The 16,564-nt window shown below is 40.6% G+C and overlaps 1 protein-coding gene across 7 annotated transcripts in view; it reads left to right on the top strand.

Annotated features, from left to right (window-relative positions):
- SIPA1L1 (signal induced proliferation associated 1 like 1) overlaps positions 1-16,564 on the top strand; it is a 378,635-nt gene that overhangs the window by 40,341 nt on the left and 321,730 nt on the right. The window contains exon 1 of one of the 7 annotated variants that reach the window (XM_034769294.1): positions 10,739-10,862. The exons of the other annotated variants lie outside the window; for them this stretch is intronic. The gene's annotated coding sequence lies outside the window, so the exon portion shown is untranslated. Of the gene's footprint in view, positions 1-10,738; positions 10,863-16,564 lie in introns of those variants that run through there. 7 annotated transcript variants of the gene reach the window in all.

Genomic DNA, 16,564 nt, shown 5'->3' with positions numbered 1-16,564 from the left:
TTTTGTTTGAGGAGGAAGATTAATAGGTCAGATATAATGTGATCACTTTGTGAAGTGATCACCCACAGATAATGTGGGGTGTTTGTCTTTTATCATTTTCCTGTGTGAAAGTCTTTTTTTAATTTTCTTTTAAAAAAGAAATGTAATAACCTTTTTTTCTACATTAGCTTCTTCCATTGTGTCCATAAATGCCCTTCCAACGCACTGAAGAGGGTAGTTTTTTATTTTCCTCCTTGGCTGGAGATAGGATGTGTCCCCTGATAAAGCAACTACTAGATTGGCTTTCTGGTTGTTTGCCAGAGCTGGCCACATGCATTGTTACAGATTCTTTCACAGAATGTGTGTAAATAGTAGAGTACTGTTGAATTCAGTTGGGCTTTCCTACAGTTTTACATTTTCTGTTTAACCCTTTAGTTTTAGTATGTACTGTGGTTGATTAAAATGCTTGTTTCTGCACTTAAGAAACTAAAAGGTTTTTTTAAAGTAATTCCTATGTACCCAAATAAAAATTTACACCCTAGATTATTTTATACACATAGTGACTTTTTTTTTTTTTTGGTGGGTTCTGAAATCTGGCTGTTAGTTACATAGCCTCAGTAAAGGAGAAATAAAATGAGTTACATAAAAGGATTTTACAGTCTTACTGGATATGAACTTGTCTGAAATTTATTACAGAATTCTTGGGTAACCTCTAACCAACGTATTGCGGGATTTGATTACAACATGAAATAGTTAAATACACTTTGGTCTTGTGGTGTAGCTGGGACCAGTCCAAATTTTAATTATGTTCCTGAACATGTATTTGGACTTGATGTGGTCAGGAACATAGTTACAATTTGGACTGGTTTTTGGATTGTAGCTAAAATATTTGATTCCCATTTATGGTACAAGGGCATACTGCGTGTTAATTGTGGACTACTGTGTTGTAAGCCATTTCCCCCAACACAGTTTTTTTACAGTGTAGCAGAGACGTAAGTGACACCTGCAGCAATGCTGTAGTTATATATGTAGTTATGAATGGAAAGCAAGATAAGTTTAAAAACAATGCACACTGAATTCAGTGGGACCTTGGGTACATAGACAGAATTGAGCAGTTGTGGTTAAATTTGGTTGCGTTCTATTTTGTTGAATTAAGAGACGTAGCCTATTGCAAAGCTTTTTAGCCAAGTATTTCCTTTAAACTTTTGTCATTAATTTACAGTTTTTAGTGACATGTTTCTGACTCTTGTGATTGTGTTTTCTTAAATGACAGGTCACCAGGTTTGCCAACTATCCGTGAATGTTAGTACTGTTTAACAACCCATAATGTAGCAATATTTTTTATATATATATATATATATATATTGAAAACAAATGTTGGCTTCTTTGTGATTTATAAAGGTGAATTAATGGACAAAGGGAGTCCTAGAACTGCTTGATTTGAAAGTAAACATTTAAACTAATGTATGGTTGTCCTGTAGGATAGTTACAGTGAGGGTAAATCCTGGGGCCAGAGTGCTGCTGAAACAGACTAGCAATTCACCTGTTTTTCAAGATGCTGTCTCTGCTCTCCCTCCTGAGAGTTGCACCAAGAATGCTAAACTGTAACTTTTGTTTGTTTGTAGAGAAGTGATTCTCTGGGGTTGCCTCATCTTTGACCAGGAGAGTAGCTTAAGTTGAATAATAGCATATAATAGGTGTGCCTCTTGGCCTTAATATATTTGTAGTAGTGACATGAAGTAACTTTGAACGTGTTTTAACTTGTTGGATTATGATGTGTCAAGCACAAGCTGCTGCACAGCAGAACTGGAAATATTTGATAGACCTGAGTTAGGTATAGTATATCCCAGGCCTATTATAAATGGAAGTTTTTGGCCACTCTGTGACTTGCAGTTGCAATTAGAAAGGCATTGTATTTGTTAATGTATTATAAACAGTTCCTTACGCTTATTGTATAATATAAATCCAGTTTAGTGAAGTTGTTAGAAGGAACAAATAAAACACTTTCTCAGCTTTACTTAAGATTATTTTGTTTGTACAATTGATAGTAATGGATAAAACATCTGAATACAGTTAAACCTGATTTAGTATACTCATGCTCTGTAGCTAATAAATTTTATTCTGCATACCAATTCACTGATGACTGGCTGATGAATCGGAATTGGACTGTAAAAGCAGAAGATGATAGAGAAGTTCCAAGTTTAATGCATATTCTGAAAGTTGGAATCCTAGTGTGAGATATTTAATGTTCTCAGTTTTAAGTATATTAGCCACCATGTTCATTTGAAATGGGGGAGAGGGGGGAGGTGATCAGAATGATTCTAGATTGTTTGCATTCGTTAGTGTGTCTCAAAAGGCTTTAGTATGCACTCCAAAAGCCTTCTCTATTGTATGGTCTTTTGTTTTTTAGCTGAATATAACACTCTTTTGAGTTTGAACAGTGTATAAAAATGAGAGGTTTCAGATAGTGTCTCAAGTACTGTCTGTTCATTCTAGGTTGGCATTCTGAAAATCCACGTTAATCCTAATGTAATTAGCGTTTTCATGGATAGTGGGATTTTGTGCAAATTAATTTTTTCTTTTGAAAATTAATTGCAAGTCCAGTATGGAGCTGTATAATATGTACTTCCGAAATAAAAGCTTATTGTTTTGTCCTGTGTTTATTGTAATAAATTGTAAAGTACATGAGCAGAAGATAAGCAAAATAAATCCTCCAAAGCCTCAGACTGGTATCCACTAAGGGTACATCTACACTACAGCGGGGAGTCGATTTAAGATATGCAAATTCAGCTACGTGAATAGCATAGCTGAATTCGACATATTGCAGCCGACTTACCCCGTTGTGAGGACGGCGGCAAAATCGACTTCTGCCGCTTTTTGTCGGCGGCGCTTACTACCACCTCCGCTGGTGGAGTTAGAGCGCCGATTCGGGGATCGATTGTCGCGTCCCGATGGGACGCGATAAATCGATCCCCGAGAGGTCGATTTCTACCCGCCGATTCAGGCGGGTAGTATAGACCAGACCTAAGAGAGAGAATCCTCACCTCCGACCTGTTGCTGGGAATAAAATCATGGGAATAGTGAGGATATTTGCTGCTGCTACTGACCCCATCCAAAAAGAAACCTTTCCTGTGGTGACATGTGCTGTGTTGCTTGCTCCTGGTGAATGTTTTTGTCTATTGAGTGCCTATATTTATTATAATCAAGAGTCTAAAGGGGGTGGGTGGAGATGAAGTAACGGTACTCACAAACCAGCGCCTCCCACTTGATGCCAAACACTCCATTCTCTGTAGATCTGCATAATGTTGTTGTCACACTCCTTTCTTGCATGCTTTGCTTAGCTGCACAATAGTTAATGCTTTTTCACCATTAGACTTGACTTACTCCTTTGAACTAAACTGGGAGTTCAGACTTCTTTCAGCAGCATGGCTGCAGATTCTGTACTATCAGGTTTTTATTTGAACTTAAATAATTAACCTATCTTTGGAACTTGAATGGGCTAGAGACTTTTTTAAAATTAAAGGTTAGATTGTGGAGTCAAAAATGGTAGCTTCAAGAAAAATACATCAGTTCTCAGAACCATTGTGATCTGACCCAGTTTGATCCCTTTTGAGGCTAAAACAGGACACTAGTGAACTATGTAATTTAAAATGTGGGTCTATTTTGCAAATTGATTGAATAAGGCAATACATTTTACTCCATGTGTCTGCCCCGTGTACATATTTGCTTACTTCATTGACAAAAGTAAGTCTTTACTCCTGTTATCACTGCAGAGCTAATGCAGCTATGAGATCCTATTGTTTCACACATCAAAAGAACTGAAATGAATGGAGCTATGCTGATCTACACCAGCTGAGGATCTGCCCCATAACTTGTAGACAATAGTTGGTACAGATAAATTTGATAGGGTGAAACTTTATAGCACAAAAAAGCCCTCATGCTTCCAGATAGGCCCATTGCAAGATGTTAGGAAGAAAAGATATGTCCTAATTGCCAAGCAGTTTTTTCTTGCACCTTTTCTTAACCATCTGTATTGGGCCCTGCCAGATCCAGGATAGTGGCCGTAGATGTACCTTGGTCTGTCTTAGTATGGCAATTTCTGTGTTTCAAATAGAGAACAGAATTTAGTTTGCAGAATTTCTATTACTTATCCTGTTTCGGATTTGTAAACTGTCAGAACTTAACTTTCAGTTTCTAGGGTCAGTTTGCAGTTTTTTATATATAGACTAATCAAACGAGACCTGGAAATCAGAGACAAATATGCAATCCTATGGTGCCTTTTTTGAAGTTAGTTTTCAGAACGGAGATGACCTTAAATTAATTAACTTGGGAGAACAAAACCTGTAAAAATTGCACATTAATAATTCGATACTAAGTGAAGCTCTGTCATCATATTGGTCAATGGGCAAAGTAATAGCTGTCAGCGTGGATTGTTTTAATACCTAATTTTAAAATACCAGTTTCTCCATTCTTCCTTTTGCAAGGAGGCAGATGGGATTACTGACTCTCTCGTAACCTAATTATAATATTATAATTACAATTTTCCCCAAGCTGGAGCTACAGCTTTATTTATATATATATATATATATATATATATGTTAAAGAAGGAAAAATAAAAAACGGTGGATTGATATAAACTATTTAAGTTCACCTTTTTGGGGGCCTTTGGGTGATTTATGTAAAAATGGCAATAAAAGTGATTTTTTTGGTGAAAGCTAAAATTTTGTAGTGGTCCTTGGGTGATTAACTTGTGTGTATTCCCTTCATTGTAATTAGATTATTGTAACTAGATAATTACTGTAACACCATTATTTTTCTACTCTTGACTCAAGGATTTAACAGGAATTAAGCAATATTATCACAGTACACCATGCTACCATAGATGAAGCACTTGAATAAAATAATATTCTAACTTTGAAGCTGTGTTCAGACCATTTTGTTCACAGCACCTGGACTTGCTGTGCAGGTAAGCAACATTCAGCAAGTGTTTAGTAGCCATGAAAGACTCTAAACAAAACCAACTAGAAATATTTTCTTAGTATGTATTATTTTTGTTGAAGTAGGAATCTAAAATGCATTTGAAAGGACTGGTTTGATGACCTGAAGCATCCTGGGTAGGTCTGGAAGCTTTAATTTAAGATGGTTTGTAATTTTGTGTTTGTAAAGCAGATAAACAAAGTATACCTATGTCCATATGGCTTCAGTTCTAGCTATGTGAGAGACTGACTCTCTCTACCAATGTACCATCAAAGCAGCTGAAGTCATGTTAGTTATTTCTAGTCCATAGATTTAAACATCTGGGAGCTAGCTGGTGGCAGGTGTTGGAGGGTTCTTCATCCTTGAATGTTTTTCTCCTACTGTTCTGACAGAGCCCACATTTGTTGATCTTTTGGTGGTACTCTGGAAAGCCCTCTCCCTAGGCTTTTGCTTGGTTGGGGATAGAGCGCAGTCGAGTGGGCTGACTTTGGGTAGGATAAAAGTTTTGTTTTTTATTTTTCCTCCTTTGTCCTTTAAAGTCATTTTGTTAAATTTTGTTTGTCCACCTGAAATGGCACAATTTGTAAATAGAAAATGAATCATGGCCATTTTCCTGAAATGTTTTGGGAATGCTCCATTGATGTAAAGAGCATCAGATTTTGAGTCTGATGCTAAACCTGGACCTCTCACCAACTACACTTACACCCAAGGTCCATTGCACTTACTCTGTGGATATCAGACCTACATTCTTTGGCAAGGCTTCCTGATTTCTGTAGCAAAGTAACACTAAATTCTGTGGTAAGGTTGATTATAAAATAATTCTAGAACATAGTGCTAATGAAATTTTAAAAAATCTATTTTACAGTGAATTTAGAATAATTTCAATACTATCAAATATTATTATTATGATGGAACTCTATAGTTGAAGTTGTGTTGAGATTTGTACTTAAAACGAATTAAATTTCCCGTTATACAAAGAATATTGTCTGGTCTCTCTGGAAGGAGTATGAGCTATACATCTGGAGAAGAATGTTCTGAGAATTTCCAGGTAAATCTGTTAATTAAAAGCATTTAAAAATCACCCATTTTTTTTTTTTTTTAATTTGAGTAACTTTGATTCCATGTAGCAAAGATATTTCTGAAGCTTGAACATTTAAAATTGACTCAGTTATAGGCAATTTAAGTTAATGATTATGCAAGTGGTTGATTTATGAATACTTGTAACCATTTCTGTTTATATTACAATGTTTATAAGTTTTGTCAAATTAATTTGTCATATAGTGTATTTTATGACTATTGAGGTGTATAACTGATTGTGTCCATTCTGCTCAAAAGAGAATGGTGGCTCAACACCTCATATGGGAAGCTGATGAAGAAGCAACCTTTATTAAAAGGAGTGCCTTGCAACTCAGCCAGATAAGTGAATTTGAGTTTCATTGGCAGTGTGATAAGCAAGGACCTGCACCCAGGAATTGTCTCCTTGACCTTTGGAAACTCATAGGAGGGAATTGCTTTCCTGTGGATTTCCTAAGGTTTACAGGAGAACAGCCTCCTACATAATTCCTAATATATGCAGTGAGGGAATTTGTCTTCTTGGCCCCCTATACACGTTGACAAGCTCCGTTATGCACTGCCTTATTCTCCCTGGCCAGTAGTCTACCAACAGTCAATGCCCTTCTCCACTGCCATCTCCTATTGATCATTTGTAAACGGTGTGTGTAAAATATATAAGTATTTCATATGTCAACATTTGTGTGTTAGTTCATTTCTCCAGCCCCTCAAAGAACTGAAATCAGGTTGCCACACGAGCCTTTTGACATTTGATTTTTGTTATATAACACACAGTGAATGTATGCATGGCAGTGTGTGTGTATTTCCACAATATTTGTGTATGATTTGGTTTAGTAATCAGTGTGTTGTATATTTTCGGGAGGTGGGGGTGCGGGATTGGAGAGTCATAATGTAAATAAATAGTGGAACCTTTTGGCATGAGATCAATTTAGGCACATAAAGAAAATGTCTAATTTCAAAACAGTGGAAATTTTTAAAAGAATTCACTTAACAGAAAAAATGCTTACTTTCTCATTTACCACAGGACCAATAGGGTCACAATAAGGATATTGGATAACCTAAAGAAATCCAGATAATTTTCATTAATGGTTAATGTGTCAAAAATTATTCCGGCAAAGAAAGGTTCTTTATTATTTTATTGAGCATGTCAAGCAGAGAGGGATTAAGGTTTTGTGGGACCCTGGGCCACAGCAAGTGGGGGACCCCTCCCCACCTCTTCTGTCCACAGCCCTACCCCGTTCCACCCCTTCTGCCTGCGGCCCAGCCCATAGCCCCACCCCATTAAAATCCTAGAACTGGAAGGGACCTCTATAGGTCATCTAGTCCAGTCCCCTGCACTTGTGGCAGGACTATTATCTAGACCATTCCTGATAGTTGTTTCTCTAACTTGCTCTTAAAAATCTCCAATGATGGGGATTCCACAACTTCCCTAGGCAATTTATTCCAGTGCTTATCCACCCTGACAGGAAGTTTTTCCTAATGTCCGAATTAAACCTCCCTTGCTGAAATTTAAGCCCATTGCTTCTTGTCCTATCCTCCGAGGTTAAGAGAAAAATTTTCTTCCTCCTCTTTGTAACAACCTTTTACATACCTGAAAATGGTTATGTCCCCTCTGTCTTCTCTTTTCCAGACTGAAAAAATTGGGTTTGTTTAATCTTCCCTCATAGGTCATGTTTTCTAGACCTTTATTTGTTTTTGTCGCTCTTCTCTGGACTCTCTCCAGTTTGTACACATCTTTCCTGAAATGTGGTGCCCAGAACTGAACACAATACTCCAGTGGAGGCTTAATCAGAGCTGAGTAGAACGGAGGAATTATTTCTTGTGTCTTGCTTACAACACTCCTGCTAATACATCCCAGAATGATGGTTGCTTTTTTTGCAACAGCATTATACTGTTGACTCATATTTACCTTGTGGTCCACTATGACCTCCAGATCCCTTTCTGCAGTACTCCTTCCTAGGCAGTCATTTCCCATTTTGTATGTGTGCAACTGATTGTTCCTTCTAAAGTGGAGTACTTTGTATTTGTCCTTAATGAATTTCTTCCTATTTGCTTCAGACCATTTCTCCAGTTTGTCCAGATCATTTTGAATTTTAATTCTAGCCTCCAAAGCACTTGCAACCCCTCCCAGCTTGGTATGGTCCATAAACTTTATAAGTGTATTCTATTTGCCATTATCTAAATAAGTGATGAAGATATTGAACAGAACCAGACCCAGAATTGATCCCTGCGGGACCCCGCTCGGTATGCCCTTCTAGCATGACTATGAACCACTGATAACTACTTTCTGGGAATGGTTTTCCAACCAGTTTTGCACCCTCCTTATAGTAGCTTCATCTAGATTGCATTTCCCTAGTTTGTTTATGAGAAGGTCATGCAGTACAGTATCAAAAGCTTTACTAAAATCAAGATATACCACGTTTACCATTTCCCTCCTATCCACAAGGCTTGTTACCCTGTCAAAGAAAGTTATCAGGCTGGTTTGACACGATTTGTTTTTGACAAATCTATGCTGTTACTTTTCACCTTATTCTAGATCCTTGCAAATTGATTGCTTAATTATTTGCTCTATTATCTTTCTGGGTATAGAAGTTAAGCTGACTGGTCTGTAATTCCCTGTGTTGTCCTTACTTCCCTTTTTATAGATGGGCACTGTATTTGCCCTTTTCCAGTCTTCTGGAATCTCTCCCCTCCTCCATGACTTTTCGAAGATAATCACTAATGGCTCAGATGTCAGCTCCTTGACTATTCTAGGATGCATTTCATTAGGCCCTGTTGAATAGAAGACATCTAATTTGTCCAACTAATTTTTAACTTGTTCTTTCCATATTTTAGCCTCTTCTGATCCTACCTCATTTTCACTGGCATTCACTGAGTAACGGGCCTACCCTGTCCTGGGTCTTCCTCTTGCTTCTAATGTATTTGTAGAATGTTTTCTTGTTACCCTTTATGTCTTTAGCTAGTTTGATCTTGTTTTGTGCCTTGGCCTTTCTAATTTTGTCCCTACATACTTGTGTTTTTTGTTTATATTCATCCTTTGTAATTTGACCTAGTTTACACTTTTTGTAGGACTCTTTTTTTTTTTTTTTTTTAGATCATTGAAGGTCTCCTGCTCAAGCCAGGGTGTGTCTTGCCATACTTCCTATCTTTCCTACGCAGTGAGATAGTTTGCTCTTGTGCCCTTAATAATGTCTCTTTGAAAAAAACTGCCTTCTGTTGTTTTCCCCCTTAGACTTGCTTCCCGTGGGATCTTACCTTCCAACTCCCTGAGTTTGCTGAAGTCTGCCTTCTTTAAATCCATTGTCTTTATTTTGCGGTTCTCCCTCCTACCATTCCTTAGAATCATGAACTCTATCATTTCATGATCACTTTCACCCAAGCTGCCTTCCATTTTCAAATTCTCAACCAGTTCCTCCCTATTTGTCAATCAAATCTAGAACGGCCTCGCCCCTGGGTAGCTGTCTCCACCTTCTGAAATAAAAAATTCTCCAATACATTCCAAGAATATATTGGATAATCTGTGCCCTGCTGTTGTTTTCCCAACAAATGTCTGGGTAGTTAAAGTCCCCCATCACCACCAAGGTCTTTGCTTTGGATGATTTTGTTTAAAAAAAAAAAAAAAAAAAAAAAAAAGACGCATCCATTCTGCCCCTTCCTCCTGCCATCTCGCCCTGTTCCACACACAATGAGCCCATTATGCCTCCCCCCACACACACACCTAGCCCCAAGACCTGAGAAGCTCTGTCTCCCACCCTCACCCCTGCCATGGCCCTGGGCCGCAGTGGGCAGAGCTTCTGCAGCCCTGAGTCCGCAGCAGAGAGCTAGAGCTCCTCCAGTCCTGGGACCATAGGTGTAGTTTGACCGCTATATTTGGCGGGGCAAAGCGTTGCCCGTGCACGCTGAAGCCAGTCCCCTTGGTTCACTGGCTCTCGCTTTCCACCTACGGTGCTACCTGGGCTGCTGGTGCTGGGGGGGACAAGACAGCGTAACGCAGGAGCCCCAGCTGCTGCTGGCAACCACTCCTGCACCGGCTGCTGCAGTGATGTCCCTGGTGTGGTGCTGCTGTGGCTTCCTCCCTGCTGAGGCTACTGCTGCCCAGGGAATGCCACATGCTGGGCTCCTGCTTCCCCCCCACTCATTCCTGTATCTCCTTCTCTTCTCCTCCCCCCCCCCCACACTCACGGTTGTAGAGGAAAAAGGCGGGCCCTGTGACCCAGGAGGTGGTGTCCAGCTGTTGAGGCAGGACCCAGAGCACAGGGGAAAAGCTGCTCTGTCCGTTCCCTGTGATCTGAAACATGCTGGGGGGAGGGGGAGAACGCAGCACGGGAATGACAAAACCCTCTGGCCCCCCTAAGATAAGCAGAGCGGGGTCAGGGCATGGGGGTGCCCATTTTTTCTGGGCCCCCCAGTTGGCTGGGGACCCTGGGCATGGGCCCCCCAGTTGGCTGGGGACCCTGGGCATGGGCCCCGTCAGCCTAGTGGCTAATCTGCCACTGATGTCAAGTGCTGACAACCTACTATGTATTGAAGAGAGTTGCTGAGTACTGTACTCTTTGGGAGATATTAAATACTCAGATATCTTTTCATTAAAAATATAGCTAAACATACTTTATCAAAAAAGTTCCTAAAATACTAGAAAATAATTTTCAAATCCAGAAAGTAGAAACTCCAAGCTCTCAGAAGTTATCCTATATCTATTTCTTGACAATAGAGAAGAACTGGATGTGAAGATAAAAGTGAACCTTGGAACCAGTGACTGAGCTAACTTGAATTTAGAGTAAGAAGGAAAGAATGGCTTTCCAAATTTGCACCAGTATGAAGATAAAGGACTTCAGGTAAGCAAGTTTTGAGGACTTAAGTAATGTAGGGCCTGATTCTGCCACCCATGGTCACATTTAGTAGTACGTTATTCTACACATAGTCATATTGAAATGAACGGGCTACTTTGAATATAGTACAGTAACTCATCGCTTAACGTAATTATGTTCCTGAAAAATGCAACTTAAAGCGAAATGATGTTAAGTGAATCCAATTTCCCCATAAGAATTATAATTATATATATATATATATATAGAGAGAGAGAGAGAGAGAGAGAGATTGTGATTGATTTAAACAATTTAATACTGGTACACAGTGATGATGATTGTGAAGCTTGGTTGAGGTGGTGAAGTCAGAGGGTGGGATATTTCCCAGGGAATGCCTTACTGCTAAATGATGAACTAGCAATTGCCTGAGCTCTCAAGGGTTAACTCGTTAATGTAGAGTATGAGGCTACAAGGTAGCACTAATGGAGGTAGGGGAGACAGCATGGCAGATAGAGACACACACCGTGTGTGTGTGTGTGTGTGTGTGTGTGTGTGTGAGAGATGCGCATTGCTCCTTTAAGTACGCTGACCCCACTCTAAGTACCCTGCCTTTTTAAGTAGATCAGCAAGCTGAGACAGCAGCTGCTGTCAGGAAGCTCCCTCCGTCCTGAGCCCTGTCGTGTCTCCCCCCTGCTCTATGGAAGATGGGGTAAGCGGGGGGGCAGGGGGAAGGGGACACCCTGACAGCCCCCCTCCTCACCCTCTTCCCACCCTCCCCTGCCCGCACAGCAAGTAGGTGGATCCTGGGAGAAGCTCCAGGGCAGAGGGCAGGAGCAGCACATGGCAGTGGGGGGAGGGACAGCTGAACTGCCGGCCCGGCAATTGATAGTCAGCTGGGCAGCTGCCGCACGGGGTATTTAGGGGAGTGGGGAGCTGATGGGGGCTGTCGATCCATCCTGGTTCCAAGCCCCCACCAGCTAGCTCCAAGGGGCTGCTCTTCCTGCAAGCAGTGGACAAAGCAGGCAGCTGCCAAATTACATTATAAGGGAGCATTGCGTAACTTTAAACGAGCATGCTCTCTAATTGATCAGCAATGTAACAACATTAACCGGGATGACTTTAAGTGAGGAGTTACTGTACTACTAACTGAGCAGAACTGAAAAGATTATATCACTTACTACAGAGTTGTAAGGAAAATGCAGAGAAAATTAGGACACTGGCTTCTGGGAAATTGTTCTTCATATCTTGTCTGTAGACCCATCACATTTTTCTGGCCATGATATCCAAATCACTGTTAGAGAGTATGAATCAGAAATAGACTGAGAATTCTTACAGTGAGTAGATACTTGCATTAACCGGTTGTTATTGCCTTCAAAACTTTTTATCCTTCACATTTTGACATTAGAGACAGATTAGGAATTACAATTCCTCCAGTTCTCAATTCTCTTTAGATAAAATTGAAATGTGTGATAATAATACAGGGGTCCGCAACCTACTGCACGCGTGCCAAACACTGCACACGAGCCAATTCTGAGTGGCACGCAGCTCCCTTCTGCGGTCCCGGCCTCCAGCCCCACTCAGTCCCACCGCTCTCCCCTGCGGGGGCAGGAGGCAGAAGCTTGGTTCTGCGGCAGCCAAGCTTCCCCCCTCCACCACTTCTGACCCCAGCGTGGTGCTTTCCTGCCCCGCCTCCACTCCTTCCCTGGCCAATCAGCTGATGGCCCTAGCGAGGGGGAGGGGGAAGAGCGGCAGCGTGCACGCAGCTCCGTATTGGACGCAGAGAGAGGTAGGGATGGAGCCTGGGGGAAGGGGGTGGAACAGGGCATATCCCTTCCAGCCCCCTGCCCTAAGAGCACCCCCATGAGCCAAGCACCTCTGCCCTGAACCCCCCACCCCAACACACACTCAGCCTTCTGCTCTGTACCCCCACAGCCCCATCCCTCTGCCCTGAACCCCCCCACCCCAACACACACTCAGCCCTCTCCCTGAACCCCCCACCCCAACACACACCCAGCCTTCTGCCCTGCACCCCCACAGCCCCAGCCCTCTGCCCTGAACCCCCACACCCCAACACACACCCAGCCTTCTACTCTGCACCCCCACAGCCCCATCCCTCTGCCCTGAACCTCCCCACACTCAACCTTCTGTCTTGAACCTCCCCACACCCCAACACACACCCAGCCTTCTGCCCTGCAACCCCACAGCCCCATCCCTCTGCCCTGAACCTCCCCACCCTCAGCCTTCTGCCCTGCACCCCCCATACCCCCAGCCTTCTGCCTTGAACCCCCAACACACACCCAGCCTTCTGCCCTGCACCCCCCACAGCCCTCTGCCCTGATCTCTGAACCCCCCCACACACCCCAGCCTTCTGCCCTGACCCCTGAAACACCCCCTCCCCCCCCAAGGTCTGGGGTCCTGGCTGCAGGCCCAATCAGCCCTCTGCCGGCTTAGGTGAACAGAACCCCAGGCTGGCAGCGAGCTGAGCAGGCTGGTGGCGTAAGATCAGCATTTTAATTTAATTTTAAATGACGCTTCTTAAACATTTTGAAAACCTTGTTTACTTTACATACAATAGTTTAGTTATATAATATAGACTTATAGAAAGAGACCTTCTAAAAACGTTAAAATGTATTACTGGCACGCGAAACCTTAAATTAGAGTGAATAAATGAAGACTTGGCACACCACTTCTGAAAGGTTGCCGACCCTTGTACTAATGCATGCAAAATTTGTTTTTGCTTTGATTGATGGGATAGACAAAATGTGATTGGTCACTCCTTAATATGAAATACATTTTCAGATCTGGGCCAATGAGGTTTTCCTAGCTTTGACAGGTTGGGGTTCTCTCTGGGTTAATATTTAACTGAAATCACTGCATAGCACAGAGGGCGTTTGTGTGAAAGAGGTCTGATTTCTTCATGCCCTCCCAAAATTTTGTATATGGGTTGGCAATATGCATGCCCAGCTTTTGATGCGATTTTATATGGCAGAAATTAAACCATAAAAATTGAAGTAAAAACACCATATTATGAGGTCTGTTATTAAAATTAGTTTTCTAATGTAAAAGCTACATGAAGTATATAAGTTATAGAAAGTATCTGAGAATGATTGATGGCCTACTTTCATGCTTAAATTATAGCCTTTTTAAAACAAGTTTAAAGATATGAGATTTTCAGAAAGGACAAAGGGAAGTTAGGTCTTTCAGTGGGAATTGAGTGTCTAATTCCTCTTTATGCTTTTGCAAATTTCTCTCTTGAAGTGTGGCTATCCAGGAGACTATGATCTGTATGATCTTGTATTTCAGAAGTGGTTTGATTTTGCAGGAGCCTTGTCTTCACTGGTAATCTAGTAGCCCAGTAAACAGCAATGTCAGTGGGCTCTGCATATTATCCAGTGTTTTTGTCCGTAAGAACTGTGGCCCTTATACATGTCATTCAAAATTTGTGTATTCTGAGGAGGGTAAAAATGGGGAGAAGATACCTGCTTCAAGATGGCGGGACATAATGGACTCCCTCTAAAGGGGACTCAGGGAGTCCAAAATTGCTTGTATGAAAGACCTGCAAAGTACATCTTCTAACATAAATTTCTTTATGCCATGACTTGGGTAGTCCAAGTGATGTAAATTGTTCTGAGACCAATACAGGGAGGCATTCCATCATGCCCAATTTGGACTAATCCTTCTGTTTGATCTCTCCCTTTTAAAATAATCCCAGCTTTTTCTTTTTTGCAGGTTTAGTGAATCCACTTCCCTTTCTGTGTTTGAGCATTATTTCTATAAGGCTGAGAACTTGTACTGTATGTTTCTTTTATTTATTTAAAGAACAAAAACAAACAAACACAAGAAAACACTGATAATTTGAGGCAATCCAACTTGGAGAATGTATTGCAAAGCTTGCCTATCACCCTTGACTAGTGAAAGTGCCTGGGCCCACTGTCAGAGATAATGACTAGAATCTTATGCTAGTAACAGATGGTGTGTTTTGAGTGAATGTCTTCAAAAGAAAGTCAGGTCAAAAAGGGTTGTAATGAAATTTGATGTGGTTTTGTTTTTGTTTTTTTAAATTTCAGGCAGGTAGGCTTTTCTGCATATTGTATTTAATTCAATTTTTCCTTTTTATATTCATTTTTGTTGACATTCACTTCTGTTTGTTAAACCTATATAAAAGGCTATTGTATTATGGGTCTATTGAGCGGTAAACTGTTTGTTTTTTTTATAAGATGTATTTTGTAACAATATATTTGTTCCTTAGTTTTGTTGGGGAAAGGATACCCTGTATTTGTTCGTTTTGTGGATTGCCATACATTCTTGGAAACTAAGCATTAGTTTTTTTTAGCATTGTAGATATCATTGCATTTGACCACACATAATAGATATAAGATGCATGTGCAAGATGTGATGTTGGATGGTGGGGGAGAGTTGATCATATTTGATCATATTGTTCCTTTTTATAGACACTTTGCCAAAAAAAAAAAAAAAAAAAAAAGTGTCGTCCCTCTCTCCCCCCCGCACCCCTCCCAAAAACCCTCAACAAAAAACTTAGAGCAAATGTGAGGAGGAATGAGCCCATGCTCCTAAAAAGAGCAACATGTTAGATTTGTGCTATGCTGGGAGTGGAGATTTTATATAAAATGGTTGTTGGCAGCTTATCAAATAAAGTACAACAAGCTAAATCTCTGAAAAGGTGTTAAAAATCAGATGTATGTATAGCTCAGTCAGGAGAACAAGAGCCTTGAATAAGGAACTGAAATGTTACTTGAGTTGAAAAAATAAAAACCATTGTTGCACTTTTTTACTAAAGGGAGAAAAGAAGCATGTCTTGGTCATTTGTTTCTGTTTGTACTTTTAAATTATGTAGATGACTGAGCTTTACCTAGAGTTGCTTTAAGCTTTGAGTACACTGATTTGGAAGGTTGGAGAAGAATGAAAAGAAGGTTGCAACTTGTATCATCTTCTATATCCCTTCATTTAAAAATGGCTGGTTATGAGGAAATGTGCAGTCCTGGAGAAAGCTGCTGCTTATCTGTAGCAATACAATTAAACCACAAGTGGTAGCAAACATCTTATTTAGGTGCTGGTAGGTGAATTAAGAAGCCTGATTTCAGGCTTCAGCTTTTAAAAAATTTGGCCCTATGGAAATAACAACACAACAAGTTGCAAGAAATAAGTAGTTTCAAATCATTGGAACTTGATTCAAACTCCTTTATAAACTTCATATTAAAAATATTTTTAACTATTAGATATTTCAAATAACCTTCAAATAACCATCAACAGCCTTTAAGTCTCATAGTTGGATACAAAACAATCCCTTCTCCAGTTACTTATTTAAGTTAAGGACATTTAGAAGTTGGAAATGGCAGAAAAGACTACTATAAAATTGATAGAAGAGTGCATCTCTGGGATTTGTTTAGTGGTTTCTAGTCAGATTGTTAAACATACATCTTTGTATTAAAATTCCTATTGGCTTATTTTTTAGTCTGCTTTTTAAACAAAACAAAAGTCATGAATACAGTGTAAAATTCACCCCAGGACCAAAGACTGACGTGTGGCCATTTACATCACCCTGCATCAGTCCTTCATAGATTGATATGGTCACATTATTGTGGGGGCAGGCCAGTCTGTGGAACTGTGTTATATGGCACTTGTACACCATGCGAATTGTGTAGTATGGCAACAGGTGCTGTTCTAGTCAATAGCAGCTGCAACAGAAGGTGGATGTACAGCACCCTCATACT

This window comes from Trachemys scripta, chromosome 4, assembly GCF_013100865.1.
Source record: "Trachemys scripta elegans isolate TJP31775 chromosome 4, CAS_Tse_1.0, whole genome shotgun sequence".
NCBI lineage: Eukaryota > Metazoa > Chordata > Testudines > Emydidae > Trachemys > Trachemys scripta.
The sequence above is the reverse complement of the archived record's forward strand: the minus strand, read 5'-3'. Positions and strand labels throughout refer to the sequence as shown.